This window comes from Dermacentor andersoni, chromosome 1 (genome assembly GCF_023375885.2).
Source record: "Dermacentor andersoni chromosome 1, qqDerAnde1_hic_scaffold, whole genome shotgun sequence".
Taxonomy (NCBI): Eukaryota; Metazoa; Arthropoda; class Arachnida; order Ixodida; family Ixodidae; genus Dermacentor; species Dermacentor andersoni.
Window position 1 is genome coordinate 6041119 of NC_092814.1, and position 17163 is coordinate 6058281.

The 17163-nt window shown below is 47.2% G+C and overlaps 1 protein-coding gene and 1 long non-coding RNA gene across 2 annotated transcripts in view; one reads left to right on the top strand and one right to left on the bottom strand.

Annotated features, from left to right (window-relative positions):
• The window catches only part of LOC129380402 (synaptic vesicular amine transporter-like), a 1298997-nt gene that overhangs the window by 307043 nt on the left and 974791 nt on the right, over positions 1–17163 (bottom strand). The gene's annotated exons all lie outside the window — the stretch shown is intronic.
• Positions 4812–8216, top strand: LOC140215187 (uncharacterized). The gene is made up of 2 exons (XR_011892127.1): positions 4812–5857; positions 6040–8216. It is a non-coding gene; the product is annotated as an uncharacterized lncRNA (long non-coding RNA).

Genomic DNA, 17163 nt, shown 5'->3' on the forward strand with positions numbered 1-17163 from the left:
GCAGTGTAGGCAGGGACCGTACCTTCGTTTCCTTTGTCACAGCAACGAGTTCGGTACCACATTCGTAGTCTTCTTTATGTCTTGAGGATGCGGCTGCGTTTTTAGCTGTGGACAACGTTTGGCCCTCTACGTCTGGTAGCTCTGCTTGAGCAGTGGATGACATCCTGATGGTAGGGTAACTCGTCTTGACGCTCTTATGTTTCTGCGGAGACAATGAATTGGCCGGATCATCAGGTGCACGGGCACCTTCAATGTTTCCCAATACCACATCATACAGGGGGTCTCGCATACATTTAACTCGCGCGACGCCTGTAAAGAATGGACTGACTAAGTGTACGATCGCTTCCGGTAAGTAGTGAATTGTGCGGTCCAGCAACATTACTGGACTTTTTGTTCCAGCCATTTTGTCCTCAGGTACCAAAGAGAGTCGCACGACCACGGTATTGCAGCCAGTGTCTCGTAAGACAGACACCGGTTGTGATTCGAGGAAGCCTCTTCCCACTGGCAGATTTCCACTGTCACATTTGGGGCCTTGTCGCATTAACCTCATGTTGCCTATCGGAACCGTTTCGCCACCTTGAAGCACTACGTATCCGCCACCCTCTCCTGTCGGCTTTTCGGCTTGCGACGGAGCCAGAATACACGAAGCTTGTCCTTCATTTTTCCTTCTTCAGGCTTCGCCTCCTTGTCCCTTTCTGCCGGACCATCCGCGACCTGTAGAGTTCTCTTTAGTCCGGAACCAGCACTACGAAGCTCGATGTCCTGCTTTACCACAAAGGAAGCACCGATTAGTTGCACGCGGCATCGCTGTTGGAGGTTCAGTCTTGCGAGCAGTGTCTAACACGACCTCCTTAGAGAACTTTTCCCTACCTAGATGGGTCAGGTTTTGTGCCTCTATAAAACAATCGGCATTCTTTGACAACGTAGCGAGGGTCTGACAGTTCCTTTCTTTCAGGAACACTCGCAGCGACGCAGAACATCTTCTCAAAAACTGTTGAGCAATCATGGTGTCCCCGGGGGAATCGAAAAGGTCCTCTCAATATGGGACATTTCAAGCTAGTGGTCAAAGTAGCCCGACATTCTACCTGCATATTGTAGGCCAGTCTCATTGTCTTCGTGACTTGCGTTTCGAAACTTTTCTCGGTATCCCTTAGCGGTGCACCGAAAGCGCTGAAGGAGAGTAGCTTTCAGCTGGTCGTAGTCAAGGGCTGCATTAGGATCAAGCCGTCCTATGACCGTCAACGCTTCTCCTGTCAGGCAGACGCTGAGGTAGAGTGCCCATTTTGCGCGAGGCCATACTTGACTAGTTGCCACTCGCTCAAAACGTTGCAAGTAGGCGTCTAAATCATCCCGAGCTTCGTTAAAGGGGGGCATTAACTTATGGGGACTGAATAGCTCAGGAGCCGCCCTGGTAACCGACTGTTCCGTAGTTCTGTCATTCTGTGCGCCTTGTGCGCCAGCAGTCTTTTCCTGGAGCTCGATCTTGAGCTTTCGCCCCCGTTCTTCCACTTCTAATCGTAGGCGCTCTTGTTCTGCCTGCGCTTTCGCGTCTTCCCAGTGTTGGGCGCGCTGGTCGCGTTCCCTCACGATTTCTGTATCAATCCAACGCTTTAACTCTGCTCCTGTCATCCCTAGCTCTTTCCCTATGACGTACAACCTCTCAATCTCCATCGCTCCTCCTGTGCGTTTTAAAATCCTGGCAGGCTCGCCAAAATGTCTGATAGGGAGATGTAAGCCCAGGCCTCAAACACACAGGGATGGCACAATGAACACAGAGAGGCTTTAATGACACGGGGACGGGACTAGGATAACGTACACGATAACACACACACAGTTCCCTTCATGAGTGTCTGTCGCTTAGGTATAGTCAAGCTCAGCGTCAATGTAGGAAGGCGTCCGATAGCGCGTCGGTATCACACACTCACGGCACGAAGAGGCGCAAAGATGATTCTGGAGCAGCGAGTGGCGTAGGGGCTGGAGGCCGGGGCGGATGACCGGCACACGACGAGCCACTCGCGCGACGGCTGGGTCGGGACATCTACCCGCCACAGGGTAGACCGTTCGGAAGGCTTGGCTGCATCGGAACATGTCGGCGTCGGATGCTCGCCCAGCAGTGGAGCAGGCCGGTTGAAGACCAAAGACAGCCTGGCCTGTTCTGCCAGCACACCCAGGAACACCGGCCTTGGGTAGACGAACTGCTCGGCTCCTTCGGAAGGACAGCCCAGGAAACTCAGGCAGTTCGCATGGCTGCCGTCTCCGCCCAGATACCGGCTCTTCTCTTCTATTTCGTCCGTCGCCGCCCCACAGCAGTCACGCGCATTCGGCCGCGACATTCAAACAGTCCAAACTACTATCACACCCATAAACTGCAGTCAGATTGCGATGAATGTTGATACGCGCACAACCTTCCGCACTCAGAAATTCAATTACAGCCTGCTGCTTCAACTGCACGTCACCACTTGGTGTCATGGATTGCTCGATTACTCTGGAACGAGAACAGATAAGGTGCGGAAAGTGACATTCGATAGCTTAAACATAAGTGCATTAATTGTGAAGAGTTCAAAATGTTTACAGTATTATTGGCGAAGTAGTGGGCTTGAAGGCATTACATTCTGAATCGCCCTCATATAACTGCGTAGCCTATCTCTCCTACATTTATGATCTAGCAGTATTAAATGCCTCATTCTTTCCAAATAACAGTATCTTGGAAGCAAGCACTATCGTTGCTTGTGTTTTCTTTATCCTGGTCTTCATTTGATGTTGAAATATTAAAGTGAATGATGCAGGGAAGCATCGCTTGTCATGTTTCGTGTACTTTTCCTCACATTAAACTGCTACAAATCATCTTGCAGGTAGGAAAGAAGCAGATTGCTACAGCGATCAATGAAGAAATAGTTTCATCTATGATGGCTCGCCTTTGAACATTGGAATGAACGTACGCAAAGGCCTCACCAGCCTCGCCTGTGGCCTAGAAGATTAGTTTGAATGAGGCTGTTCTTCAATTTAGAACGGCCACAAGACTTGTCACCACATAGACAGCGTAGTGCAAGCTCTAAATAGTGCACAGGAGGCTAGAATAAATGACCCTCCATGCAGTCCCTATTTCTTTGTCTGTGGTAAATGGGACCACTTCACGCAGAACAGTCACATCTGATTATGTGTTTTCTCTCAAAGTTGCTATGCCGTGAATTTGGAAACACATTACCTATTGTATGCACATCATACATAACATTTCTGTGTGCTAGCCTAACTGTAGACTTACGAAACATAAGATGAAGTGCATATGTACCTGCTACAACATTCCGTACTTCAAATCAAAGTTTTCAAAGCTTCATTTTCATCTCTTAAAAAAGAGAAAAAGGGGGTGGCGGGAAAAAGCTGCATTACTGCAGCTTGACTAAGCTCGGCCCCCTATGGTACATACAATTCGACAGGGTGCTGCAGTAGTATAGGTACATAGCGTAAGTCAAGGCACTTTACAGCAAACGTGAAGAAAAAAAATGATAACTTGGACGTACAGGCAGTATTTTTTTGTGCAGAACAACAACAACAAAAAATGTAGAAAAGAGAGGTACATACGAAATAATTTCAGCAAATAAGCTGTGACAATGCAGCTAAAAAATGAAAACGAAATTGAATACATCAGATGCATCAAACTCGATATACATAGACGACATACGCATATGTGCATACATACATATATAACACCCTTCAACACCCTTATGGGAAGGGTTATTATATTGCGCATCACACCAGATAGGGGAAGGGGTAATATATTCCTGTTCACACCCTTACACCCCATGGGTGAAAGGGTAATATATTGTTCAGAACACTCTCAAAGGATAGGGTATTATGGGAAAATAGAACCATCATAAGGGTGTAATTACCTATAAGTTCCAACTTTTTCAAGGGTACTATGGGGTTAGTTATAGACACTCAAAAAACCCTTAGGGGTGTAAATTATTTTACAGTGCACTCGAAGAAGAGAGAGGGCGCGCGCCGAAACACCCTTTCTGGCCTCGACACACTGCGAGCATAGCGAGAAGGGAGAGCTACAGCCCGAGCGTGCGCCAAGGGATGAGCCACTACTCTCCTAGAAAATGTGTGAGGCCGCGGCCGAAAACGCGAGAAATGTCTATAAGACACCCAAGCTTTGTTCATGCTATGGGAGCACGACTCCGCCAGAAAGTTCGGAGAAACGCTGGCGGAGGCAATAAAAGGGTGGTGCTGGAATCGGAGTAGATCGGAGGAGACCGCGCCAGTGAAGAGATGTGACGCGATAACCGACCGTCAGCAGAAGAGGAGATTCCCCGGAAAGCTGGCCCAGGGGTAGCACACTCTCAAGTTCAACAAATGGCCACAGAGGGCGAAAAAATCGACCGCGCGCCGCTGCTAACAAAGCCGACGTAGTAGCATCACTTTCGGGATTCGTTCGTTAGCTCCAACATTTCCCGGTAGAGGCGTCGTAATAAGCGCAATTTTATCTTACAAACTTTCTCTTACAATTACCGAAGCATTTTCTTTTACATAAAAACAGGGCAAAATTATCATTGCTAATTAGATATTGTGCTCTTTGTTAGTAAGTTTATTGTTTCTTCGCCATTATAAACGCAAATAGCGTTCAGCATCATCGATCTTTCACGTGACCTCTGGCCTGGATTTAAAATTTTTACCGGTATTTCCGAGTGCACGGCGGCACGGATTCATTCGTTCGTACACTCAAGACTGCTTTGTTTCTAAAACTAGTTTCTTGCGCTTCGATGTCTCGCGTTATTTAACTTGGGGTGAAGTTACGTGTTTGCGAGCGGACATGTAAGCCCGGCAGTTGGGTTTCGGTCGTGAGCCATTCGGAACAGGTCTGCATCGAAACGGGAGCTGGATTTTGCTGCGGCTGACAACGGCAATAACGGTGAGTCGTTTAACACCGCTGCTTGAATCGTTATATAATATCCGTGTCATTACCTTCCAGGCGGGCACAAGTTAACGAACTAGATCCTGCATTACATATGGGCAGTGAGGATCTCAGTTGCTGTTTCCTAAATAAACCTTTACTTGCGAGGCTGTCGTTTGGTTTACACACACAACCAGGAAAGAAAGAGCGATATCGGAACGCGCGTCTCATTTTTCATGTTATTGTAGCCGTGGTTGTAGGTGACTGAGTAGCCTTATCAATATACATATTAAACATTTTTTTCGAGTCGGCCGGCAACGTCTTTCGTCCACAAAACCGAATAATCCTTTGGTAAAATAAAGTGAAAGTACAGAATTTAATGTATTAAACAGTTGCAAGCATGATAATTCACCCATATTTCGTACTTGTTGGTTCCAAATGTTCTTGCTGTTCAGATTGGTTTACCGTAGGGCATTTATTTTTGCAGTAGTGAAGCGGTGCATCACGTTCGTGCAGAAAAATAATGCATCAGTTCTAATAGCTTCATGACTTTCATGCATTTGCTTGTGGAACTAGCAGTGTGATCACTTCTAGTGTATAAATGAACCCACAAATGTTCTCATTTGTGATCTTAATAGTACTTGCGCTGTTGACATGCATTGTAGTTAGGCAGACGTCAATTTTATGGACAATAGCAATATTTGTTTAACATGCTGCTTAAGCACCCTAGAACAGACAGTGTACATTTGCATGTGTTCTGTAGTCGCAAATCATTACAACATATATGTCACACCTTTTTGCATTTTAAAACTTTGCTTTTTCAATTTCTGATTCAGTCAAAATTTCTGTTCCAGACATGCAGTAATGAAGACGGCACCAGTATAAAGCAACACACTCCACGCACTAAACAGAAGCTGCTGCCTGCTACAACAAGGTCATTGTGTGGACATTGGCTACTACTACAAGGTAAACAACACATGGTTCAGAAATAAATATGTTTGATATATGCTGTATTGGCTTGCTGTTTGCAGCAGATATGAATGTTTGTTCATATTTATGGTTCAGTATAATTGCTTCGAACATATAAAACACACATAAATTTGGCTAATCTGTGCTGTATCTCATGTGTCACCGTTTTGCCTCAACAGAGTCTATGCCAAGCACATCTTGGTCATCACAGGAGCTCCTATCTGCGCCAACAGGAAGGGGCTGGAGCCGAATTTGCAAGGCTTTTACACCAAGAACAAAGAAGCACATGCAGAAGAATATGAATGAGATATCAAGTCTGCAGAGGACTGTGTCAAGACTGAAAAGAGCTTCAGCCACCATTCCACCAGCACGGACATTTGGTTGAGTCATCCAGGTAACTCAAAAAGGACTTTCTAGAAATTCTTCGTCTTCAGGTGCACCTGCAACATCTGACCAAGCACGGACGACGCTGGCCAAAAGATTGAGTTCCAGCAGTTTGCCCTTAATCAGCTTCCTAGCCATGTTAATTCCATTTGTGCCAAGTGTAATTTTTCTTCTATAAATGCAAGCTTTCTCATTGCCCATTTTTGTTAGAGGTCATTCATCCTCATCCAAATATAAAGGTCAACCGATTCTTCGCTGATACTTAATACCAGTCACTGTCTAGCAGCCTAACATATCTGTAGCAGTATCTTCTAGTGTATGTTGTCATGCGCAATTCCTCTCCTGAAATAGCTGATGCAGCATCGGCATGCGTCTTGCATTAACCTATGCACATGTGCTATGCACCATTTTACTTTTCTTGATGTTTTTAGCCTTCAATGCTTGCAGAGCAGAGTGGCTTCTCTCTTGAATGCAAGCTTTCTCATTTTCCATATTCCTAGTCTCGTTGATGATTGCTCCTCTTCCTTGATAGCCTGGGTCTTTGTGCAAGCTACAGTGAAGTGATTGATTGCAGAATCTGGTTTTGCTGCCACACTTGGCTGTGGTAACTGTGTTACGTTTCTCAGATGTGGGGGCCTGGTCAGTTGCATTGGTAAGCAGTCCCTCGAGGTAAGCATTTGCTCCTGCAGTCCGCAAAGCGACATAGTCTCCCAGTATACACACACCGTAACTGGTGCGCCCCGTTCGTTCTGGCCTGCTGCAGTAATGGGCAAATTGTGCTTGTGGCTTACCTCGGCCATGATTTGCTCAATACGGAGACCAGCATATGTGCTCACATGGTTCGAAGTGTATGAAGTTGATAGCCGAATGGGTGGAAAGGCCCGCAAGAATGGCTGCCGAAGGTGATGCCCACAAAAGCGACTTGTCCACATTGCGACAAAGTGTGAGCCACACATAGCAGCCCCCGAAAGAAAATAAATGTGCACGTTGGAAAGGAGTTAACGCTAAAATGCCGGGTAGTCCATGTCGCTGTGTTGGTTGCGGCAGCAGATGCCTGCGTCACCTGATTGCTTCGCAATGGAAGTTGCTCATCTTCAACGGCAACTGTTGGTTCAAACAGGTGCGAGACTCTGTCCAATCTGTTTGTACCGCAGGTTGTCGCTCGTTACCAGACCACCACATGTGACAAAGGCAAGCATTATGCCGTAAGATGGTTCGTAGCCAATGTATAATGTATTGTCTGAACCTCATGCGGTGACTGATTGCTGTGTAATCTTGCTGTTATGCCACTTGGTTACGGTCGCAGTTTTATGTTTTTCGAATATTGCGGCCTGGTCGGTTGCACTGGGAAGCAGCCTCTCGTAGTAAGCATTTGATCCTGCAGTCTGCACAGCGACATAGACTCCCAATTTTCATGCACCGTGATTCGTGCTCCCCGTTCGCGCTTTCCTGCTGCAGCAATGGGCATATTGTGCCTCTGGCCTTTCTCGGCCGCGATTAGGCATGAACGGTTGGAAAGGCCCGCAAAAGTAGCTGATGGAGGCGATGCCCACGAAAGCGACTTGTCCATAGTGAGACAATGTGAGACAGCAAGTGTGAGCCAGACATTAGCGGCCCCCGAAAGAAAAGAAACGTGCAGGTTGGAAAGGAGTGAATGGCTAAAATCTGGGGTAGCCCATGTCGCTGTGTAGGCTGCGGTAGCAGATGCCTGCGTCTCCCGATTGCTTCGCAATGCAATTTGGGCATTTTTAACGGCGACTGTCGCTGCAAACAAGTGGCACACTCTGTCCAATATGTTTCCGCTGCTGGTTGTTGCTCGTTAACCTGACCACCACGTGCGACGACGACGGTGAGCCGTTTACGAGCTCGCGTCAATGATTCCAGCGTATCTCGACATGCAAACTTTATTTCTGCTATTGCACGAGAATGTACACTGCTTGTCTTCTGCCAATAAAGTCGCGCGTTCTGTTCACTCACTTGTGGCTTGTTTGTATGGGCGTCAGTAGAGGCTCTTGGCAATTAGAACGCACCACCTACGCGGCAGCGAAGGCATTGAGGCATGCCGCATAGCCTGCAGGGCAAGCACGGCGCGTACCAGCGTACGCGACCGGCAAAAAACGACCATATTGAATTTTGCTCTAAAAAAAAAATGTGCACTTCCGCTTCCGGTTTGAGCAACGTCATCTGGCGTCCCCCAAAGTAAGTTCCATGCGCTGCCGCTGCTTATTTTCGAACCACGGCGGAAGGTACAGTTTCCCTTCTCTAAGTTTGTTCTTTATTCTATGGCTGGCCGCCGAGTTACCCGAGCGACTGCATTTCTGGAAGTTCCTTCTTCGAAATTTGCCTCGAGCTACGCCGAGGATGTCTGGCTCAAGACCAACACGGGTGAATACGAGTGAGCACTTGGTGCTCCTATTTATTATGTACTGCACCTGTTGAACTCCTAGTGCTTGTCGCTAATTTCCAGAGTTTTCTTCACGGTGTTAGAAATAGGTTAAGTGGAGTAACGACACGTTAAAAGAAGTGAGAATCCGGCACCAGTTTCTTTTCTTGCCACAAGGTGGTGCCACATGTCTCAGGGCTCACCTGGCTATGCCCAGAGGCTTAAAGTACCGACAAAAAAATTTTCGCTCTCGTTTTTTTCTGCTGTAATAAGTAGCTAACGACCCAGTAATCACCTCACGAAACAGCATTGGCTTCAGACTGCGACAGGTAATTATTTTGAGTCTTGTTTGTAGCGACCAGCTTAAGTTTCGGTTTGAAGAGCAACGAGATCGGCCAAGTAAGGAATGTAAACACAGTCGGACACGTGATCGCACAAAACTGTGACGTGCGCACGCCAGCGCGCTTGCCGGCGCGAGAGCTTCGTCTTGCGAATTCGTCTGCAGCACCTGCAGGTGCTTTGCGATTGGACAAGCTTTATTAAAGGTCCTGCTTTGCGATGTCCTGGCCATCATGGTCGTCCTTGTATTCGTCGTCCAGCGGCGTCTATTTCCTGCTTGCTGTAGTCGCCGCCCAATTAGACGTGGCCAACCACGTTTGATTGGATCCACTGCAAAGCAGCGACTCGGAAAGTGCGGCTAGCGACATCTATGAATATGCGTACACAACGGTACAACTAGTACGAGATATTCCTCGAGGGCGCTTTCAGAATTAAGCATATTCCGGAGCAGGACACAAGGCGAGGTAAAAGTCGACACAAAATCAGGTTTGGGGATACGTAGTCGTGGTGGAAGATCATCGGACTAAGCACGGCCGGTTTTGCCAGGCAAGTTGAGCGGGGCCCGCGTCCAGCGGCGCGCACCAACTTGTGCCGCTCTGCGACGCCGAGCAAGCCAAGCGATCACTGGCAGACGGCATATAGGCCTAGCTCGGCAGCCGTCGGATCCAACGCCGACGGCCCTTGCGACCCGTCCGCAGCTGGTAATAAAGCATCTATATTCTTCTGCACGTCTGCACATTTATGTCGCTCATAAGTGAAAATTAGTCTTGCCGACGCCGCTGGTAGCGATGAGAACGCACATTAGCCAGGCGAGCCGGTTCGCGGAGACGATTGCAGCGGCGGCTGCGCTGACGGCTTGCGAGTAAAAATCACGCCAACGATGTACTATATCGCAAAACGTTTGATAATATGCACACTTTGGAGGTTACTTTATGACTTATTTCGTGTCAGAAACACATTTTAGCCGATTTCTGTGCCGCCATCAGCGGCGAATAAGGGCAGCGTCACGAGCACGGAGAAAAAGAAAGACGAGGAAACGAGGAAAATCGGTGCGGTCGCACGCGCAGCAATGCGATTTTTATAGGGCCCATTTCACATGATTACGATTTCAACAATGCGACAGGTGCGACACCCAGGATTGCTAATGCCATGTTTCTTGGCAGACGCTGCATAATTATATTATTGTAATGAATAAAACGTTACCTTTTTCATATTGTTGACTTTCCTTTATAAGGAGAAAGTAATATGGGTGTTTTGTAATTTAACAACGCGTTCAAGTTAAGACTTGTTTTGCAGTGCGCAACGGCCGTTTCCGAAGTTCCGTGCCATGAGACACGGAGCACGTAAACACGCCATTTCTGGCTATTTCTGCCTATTTCTGCCTATTCTTCTGGCCGAGTTTTTAGGAGCAATCTTAGCTTTACGTAAAGTAGACCAAATGACTACCACAGCTGCTATTCTTACTGTCTCCCTTTCTGTATGCTCTTCCCTTACCGCTTCTAATGATTCACCCATGCTAAAACTCTTCCATTGCTAGTTCCTGCCCATGTGCAATGTGTTCATTTGATTTAGGTACCTGGTCATAAAGGTTTGTTTTTTAATGAAACGGCCGATTCACTGGCAAAGACATCCCTTTCCGGACCTGTTCTTCGTATTCTACAAGTGACAGCACAGATCGCGGCGGCTAGATTTCGGATGCGACCAAATAGAGAAGCCTTATCAAACCCATTTCTGACTGCTTCTCCAGGTTATAAGCACCTGTTATTTCCCTGGCGTAGAAATCCTGTAACACAAGGATGATTGAGGTCTCTCTCACCAAATTACGTTGCCGCATTCCCTCCCTGAATTTCTACTTACACAGGTCGGGTTTGGTTCCCTCCCCCCTCTGTAGGTTTTGTAATGAGGAGGAGACGATACACGACTTTCTTTTATCTTGTCGCCGCTGGGGCAAGAAAAAGATTGGTGGAATACTTTTCGAAGAATTGGCCTGGACCTGCTTTTCCTTCGTCCACTTTGGGATTCAGCAACAGGGATGCTTACTGCGCTGTCCAAACATTTCTAACAGAATCCAAACGAATGCCCTGCTAAGTCATATTTATTTTGCATGTTTAAATTAATTATTACTCATTCGATATGACTTTCCTGATTTTATTTTAACCGATAGTGCTACGCTATTCAATGCTAATTCCATAGACATTCGGAAATGTATGCTCCATATTAATTTGGAATAATCCAGTCATTTTATGGCCAATCCCCCATCGTGGGTAGGGGCCACATACGTGATAGCTAACAACAACAACAACACGTAAACAACTGTTCGCAGCTGGTTCAGCACTGTTTGTTCCATCTGCCTTCCATCTGCCTTCCATCTACCCTTTCGTTCTAGCTTCGCTACAACAATCTACAAGATGACCTATCAACAAGATTAATAGCTACCCACGCCGCATATGCAGTATTCGGAATTCGGCTGCCACGAAGTCGTGTCAGCCCAACAGGGTCGTCGCGCTACCCGTGCTCAGCGTCAGCTTCTGGAGAAATTATGTGTGTATATTGCTCGTGATTGCGCACATGCGGTGCTTGCTCCTCGCCATATTCTTGCACCAAACGCAACAACAAGCATAATTCCGAAAGCCCACGTCTGCCCCTGAACGAAGCCGCAAATGATCTGTGTGATTACTGAACGTGGAATGGAAATGGTGGTATGAAATTCAACCTTAGCGCTAGCCTGGTTCGTTCAATGTGGTGCGTGTGCTGTGAATATATATATATATATATATATATATATATATATATATATATATATATATATATATATATATATATATATATACGTGTATGGGAGTCCTCTGAGCATTTCGAACGGCGCAAAAGCCGACCAATAAAATATTTTGAGTTTCCATCACTTTTGTAAAAACCTGTCCGTTGTGCCATAGCATTTACAAGACATGCTTCTCGTCCACTTTGTAGTCCTGTGTCTCGCGCTGTTAGTATACTCTGAACCTCTAACAAGAAGCCCATATCAGTAGGCGCTATCCATAATGCAGGAAGGTAGGACCACGGCAGGCGTACATGCTGTCATGTTTTTCACCTTTCTGCTCAACCTCGCACGCCGCTCACAGTTAGCCTGTTTTGTGAAAATAAATATTATTATTATATTATTAGTCTTATTAGATATTATCGTTTCTTCACTGTAATTTATAACAATAATCCAGTTTTTCTATATCTATATATAATCTATAATCTATATTCTATATCTATATTAGATCAACATTGCTACGACATGTTTATATGAGTAATTTCAAACTTGAGTGCTCAGCCAGAGAAAGTACAAATGAAAGCCTCAACGTTTATTCCTATCTGGTATTCCTGAACAGATCATTTTTTTCAGAATTTTATGCCCGCTTGCATTACCTGCAATTCAGTGCTCAATGCTGGAAAACATGATTCCTTTTCTTGCTGTCGTAGCAATGTCAGTAGCAGGCAATAATTACTCATTTCTAAAGTGTTAAGCAATGACTATATCTCTAAGCTTATTACTGCGATTTTTTGTTCCATGAACACAATTAAGTTTTCATTCTCCAGCTCATTAACAGCCATGGAATGAAACTGTTCCCTTTCATAAGTATCAGGAGGCAAACTATTCTGGAGTTTCTCCTGAGCGTTTGTCCGCATCCCATAGTGCGCGCGTTTGTATCAAGTTCTGGCGTTGCAATTGCAGTGATGTAGGCATTTTTTCAAAATATGTTGCAACTAGCTGCTAATTTATTGAGCTTTGTTTTCAAATCTACAAGATGTGGCCATGCAGTAACGACCACATTAATAAGCACAAGAAGCTGCAGGTTCAGTGCACGTGTTGAAATCTATCCGAAGTGAAGTTTTTGTCAAATGGTCAAATAAATGCTGTTAAAGTAACTGCGATATATACAATTGGTCTTATTTTCAGCAATCCAACATGTCACCTTTGGCAAGGTCACAGCCTTAATGCCATGTAATGTTTATGCACTACACTGTTCACAAACTATACCAAAATGCAAACGGCAGCTAATGTAGACGCACACTGCGAGACATCAACACAGTGAGAACACAGTTCAGGAATGGATGGTGCAAGGTTCATGCAGATGAATGAATGACGTGTGCTTATGTACTTATTTCTTTTCATACCTCACATGCAGCAAAGTTGGATTATTAGGTGAGGAGGAATAAAAAAGTAGTAACAAAAGGAAGAACGGCACAACATTAAGAAAAAACAAAACAAAAAGCAGCACAAATACAATGCACCAACTAGCCCAACAACGTGTTTTACTGGCAGAACATTATGCAATACTTACCAAACAATAGCATAAAAAATTACCACCCATGCACCTTATACATATGGTAAACCAGTGAAGCTGAAATGTGCGGCCCCGGTGTGTTATCACTGGGTTAATTCCGACGGTTTATTAAAGTCTTTCTGAATTATTGGTTACGTATGTGTTTCTTAATAAGGTTACACACATATTTGACTCGGGTTTATGACATCGTTTATTTGAAATGTCACAGATCACGCTTCGCAACATCACCATCGTGGACGGAGCATCATCGCGCCATCGTTCACTGTCTTAATCCAGCCGGTCCATCAAAGTCTTTCTGAATTATGTTAAGCATTTGTGTTTCGCAATGCGTCAATCATAGTATTTATGACGCAGTCATGCACTGTAGTTACCAAATGAGACATCGCGGCTTCACATTTAATTTATTTAAATACAGAGACACATTTTTGAACCTAATGAAAAGTCGGAGAGAGACTGCTGCATGCATCCTCTGCTGCGAGAGAGAAAGGACCTCACTATCGGTGTAGCCAATGGCCCGTACACCTTTGTTGTGTAATAATTATGTCATCATGATCTTATCTTAACCCCGTCCCCCTTTGTTCCCTTGCCTGCAATAATACGTAGATAAATGTATATTGACACGTGCACATGTCTTTATCGGGCGACGCGTGTCACTACCGAACAAATGTTATCACACTGCGCAGGACGCGCTTGCATGTGTCCGAAGTTTCTGGAACGTTATCGATGGTTCCATCCGCTGTCTGTTATCGCCGAACCTTGTGTAATCTGATTGCATGTATGCGCGAGGCCAATGACGTAGAACTTTGTGGAAGGCATGCGAGTCCCAGCGATTACTCTGGAACATTCGACGACTGATCTATAAAAGCCGACGCGCTTGACCCGCTGATCAAATTTTTGGCAATCGCCGAGTGTGATCGCCGCTACCGTTGTTCTTTGAGTGTAGCCAGTTTTTGAGGGCACAAGTTCGCCCAATAAAATGCTCGTTTCGTTTACCACAGTTTTGCTGCCTTCTTAACCGTCACTACCTCGTGACATCTGGTGGAGGTGCTAGTGCGTTCATGTACCGAACGCCCCCGCAAAGACACGATCCAAGCCCGAAGCCCGAGGACAAAACCAACATCGCCCTAGACCAGCGTGCTAGCCGCAGACTGCAAGGACTGCCCCCAGAGCACGGACTTCTACCTGAGACGACAAAGAAGATCGTGGTCAAAACAACCCCAATGGCTGCCCCAGCGTCCCCCGAGGAAGACACGTTTGGCACGCTCCTGACCACCGCCCGCTCTGCTACCACTGCGGAGAAGCGGGTCACGTCTACCGCCGATACCCATACCAGGAAATGGGACTGCGAGGGTTCGCCGTTACCGCGCCGCGACCACAGCTTGGCGAACGACCTCGCGATATCGCTGACTACCTCGCCGCTAATCTGTGGAGCCCTCGACGACCGTCCCGTTCACTGTCACCAGGCCGCTACCTGTCGCCGCAGCGCCGACCATACGCTGGCCCAGTCCGGAGCCGGTCTGCGAGCCCATATCCGGAAAACTAAATGCAGCAACCGATGGAGATGCGGTTGCTGTTCGTCGAACTGACTAAGATCCTCCGCCGCCGACGAAGATCCTCCGCCGCCGACAAAGACGCCGAAGAGACCATCTTGACGACATAATAACGACAAGCCGCCATCGCGACGAAGTCAGGAAGCCAAGATAACGCCGACGAAAGACGACTTGATGACGCGACATTCCTGCTTCAGTTCAACACGACGCAGCCATGATCCGACGCCAAGATCTAACTGCAATGCAAGACAAAGAACCACCGACCTCGACGTGCTTCTCGACGGCCACGCAGTTACCGCCTTAGTCGACACAGGGACCGATTATTCCGTAATGAGTGGACACATCGCCGCCCAGTTGAAGAAAGTTAAAACTGCATGGCAAGGCCCTCGAATTCGGACCGCTGGAGGACACATCACCACGCCCTGCCACCTTTGTTATCCTCCAACAGTGTTCACGAGACGTCATTCTCGGCATGGACTTCCTGAACCAACACGGCGCAATCATCGACCTGAAGTCGAAGTCGATTCCGCCGCATCTACCCCGACGACCATGGTTGCCGAAGGAGAATACGGCATTAATCCAAGTCTCCCCATGATTAAGTAACAACAGCAAAGAAGTCTGCTCTGGCCATACAAAGGCTGCTTTTCGACGTCATCAAGGACCAGTCGCAAAGCATCGCATAATAACCTAACAGTGCGCTCGACCACTTCGCCAGAGCCCTTACCGAGTTTCGCCACGAGAACGGGAAGCTATAATAGAACAAGTCGACGAAATGCTGCGCGACGACATCATCCAGCCGTCGAAAAGCCCGTGGGCATCCCGTCTTGTCTTGGTGAAGAAAAAGGACGGAACCTTTCGTTTCTGTGTCGATTACCGTCGACTGAACAAGATCAGAAAGAAGGATGTATACCCCCTACCACGGATAGACGACGCATTAGATCGGCTCTGCATCGCAAGATACTTCCCGTCGATGGATCTCAAGTCTGGCTACTGGCAAATAGAAGTTGACGAGATAGATCGCGAAAAGAGCGCCTTCATCACGCCAGACGGCCTCTACGAGTACAAGGTCATGCCATTCAGACTGTGCTTGGCGCCTCCAATGTTCCAGTGCGTCATGGACACGGTGTTAGCATGATTGAAGTGGCCGACCTGTCTTGTTTACTTTGATGACGTCGTCCTCTTCGCCGGAAATTTCGACGATCACCTTAGGCGGCTAGCGACAGTACTAGAGACCATCAACTCATCAGGGCTCACTCTGAAGCCCGAAAAGTCCCGCTTCAATTACGATGAACTTCTGTTCCTAGGCGACGTCTTCAGCAAGTCTGGAGTCCGCCCCGACCCGCAGAAGACAGCTGCCATCGCAAAGTTTCCGCAGTGCATCGACAATAAGGCAGTGCGGAGATTCTTTGGCATGTGTTCCTACTACAGGTGCTTTGTCAAGGACTTTTCACGCATCGCTGAGCCGCTGACAACGCTACCTAAATGTGACGTCGAGTTAAAGGGGGAAACGCCGCAGGCCGACGCATTTCAAGAACTCAAAGGACGCATGCAGTCGCCGCCCGTACTTGAGCACTTCGACGAGGACGCCGATACCGAAATCCACACTGACGCCAGTAGCCTAGGCCTCGGTGCTGTCCTAGTGCAGAGAAAAGATGGACATGAACATGTGATAGCTTACGCTAGCCGGTCGTTGTCAAAAGCGGAAGGCAATTATTCTACAACCGAAAAGGAATGCCTCGCCATCGTTTGGGCTACAGCGAAATTTCGCTCTTACCTATACGGCAGGCTATTCAAAGTCGTCAGCGACCATCACGCCGTGTGTTGGCTAGCGAACTTAAAGGATCCTTCAGGACGGCTGGCGTGGTGGGGCCTAAGACTGCAATAATATGATATCACTGTAACCTATAAGTCCGGACGAAAACATTCTGATGCCGATTGCCTATCACGCGCCCCCAGTGACTCGCCGCCGCAAGATGACGAAGATGACGATGCCTTCCTTGGCATTTTAAGCGCGGAAGACTTCGCTGAACAGCAGCCAGCAGACCCGGAGTTGCAAAACCTCGTCGAGTATATGAAAGGGCACACCGACGTTGTCCCTAGGCCATCTAAGCGAGGATTGTCTTCGTTCTCGCTTCAAAACATCATCATCATCACCCTCAGCCTGGTTATGCCCACTCCAGGGCAAAGGCCTCTCCCATACTTCTCCAACTACCCCGGTCATGTACTAATTATGGCCATGTTGTACATGCAAACTTCTTAGTCTCATCCGCCCACCTAAATTTCTGCCGCCCTCTGCTACGCTTCCCTTCCATTGGA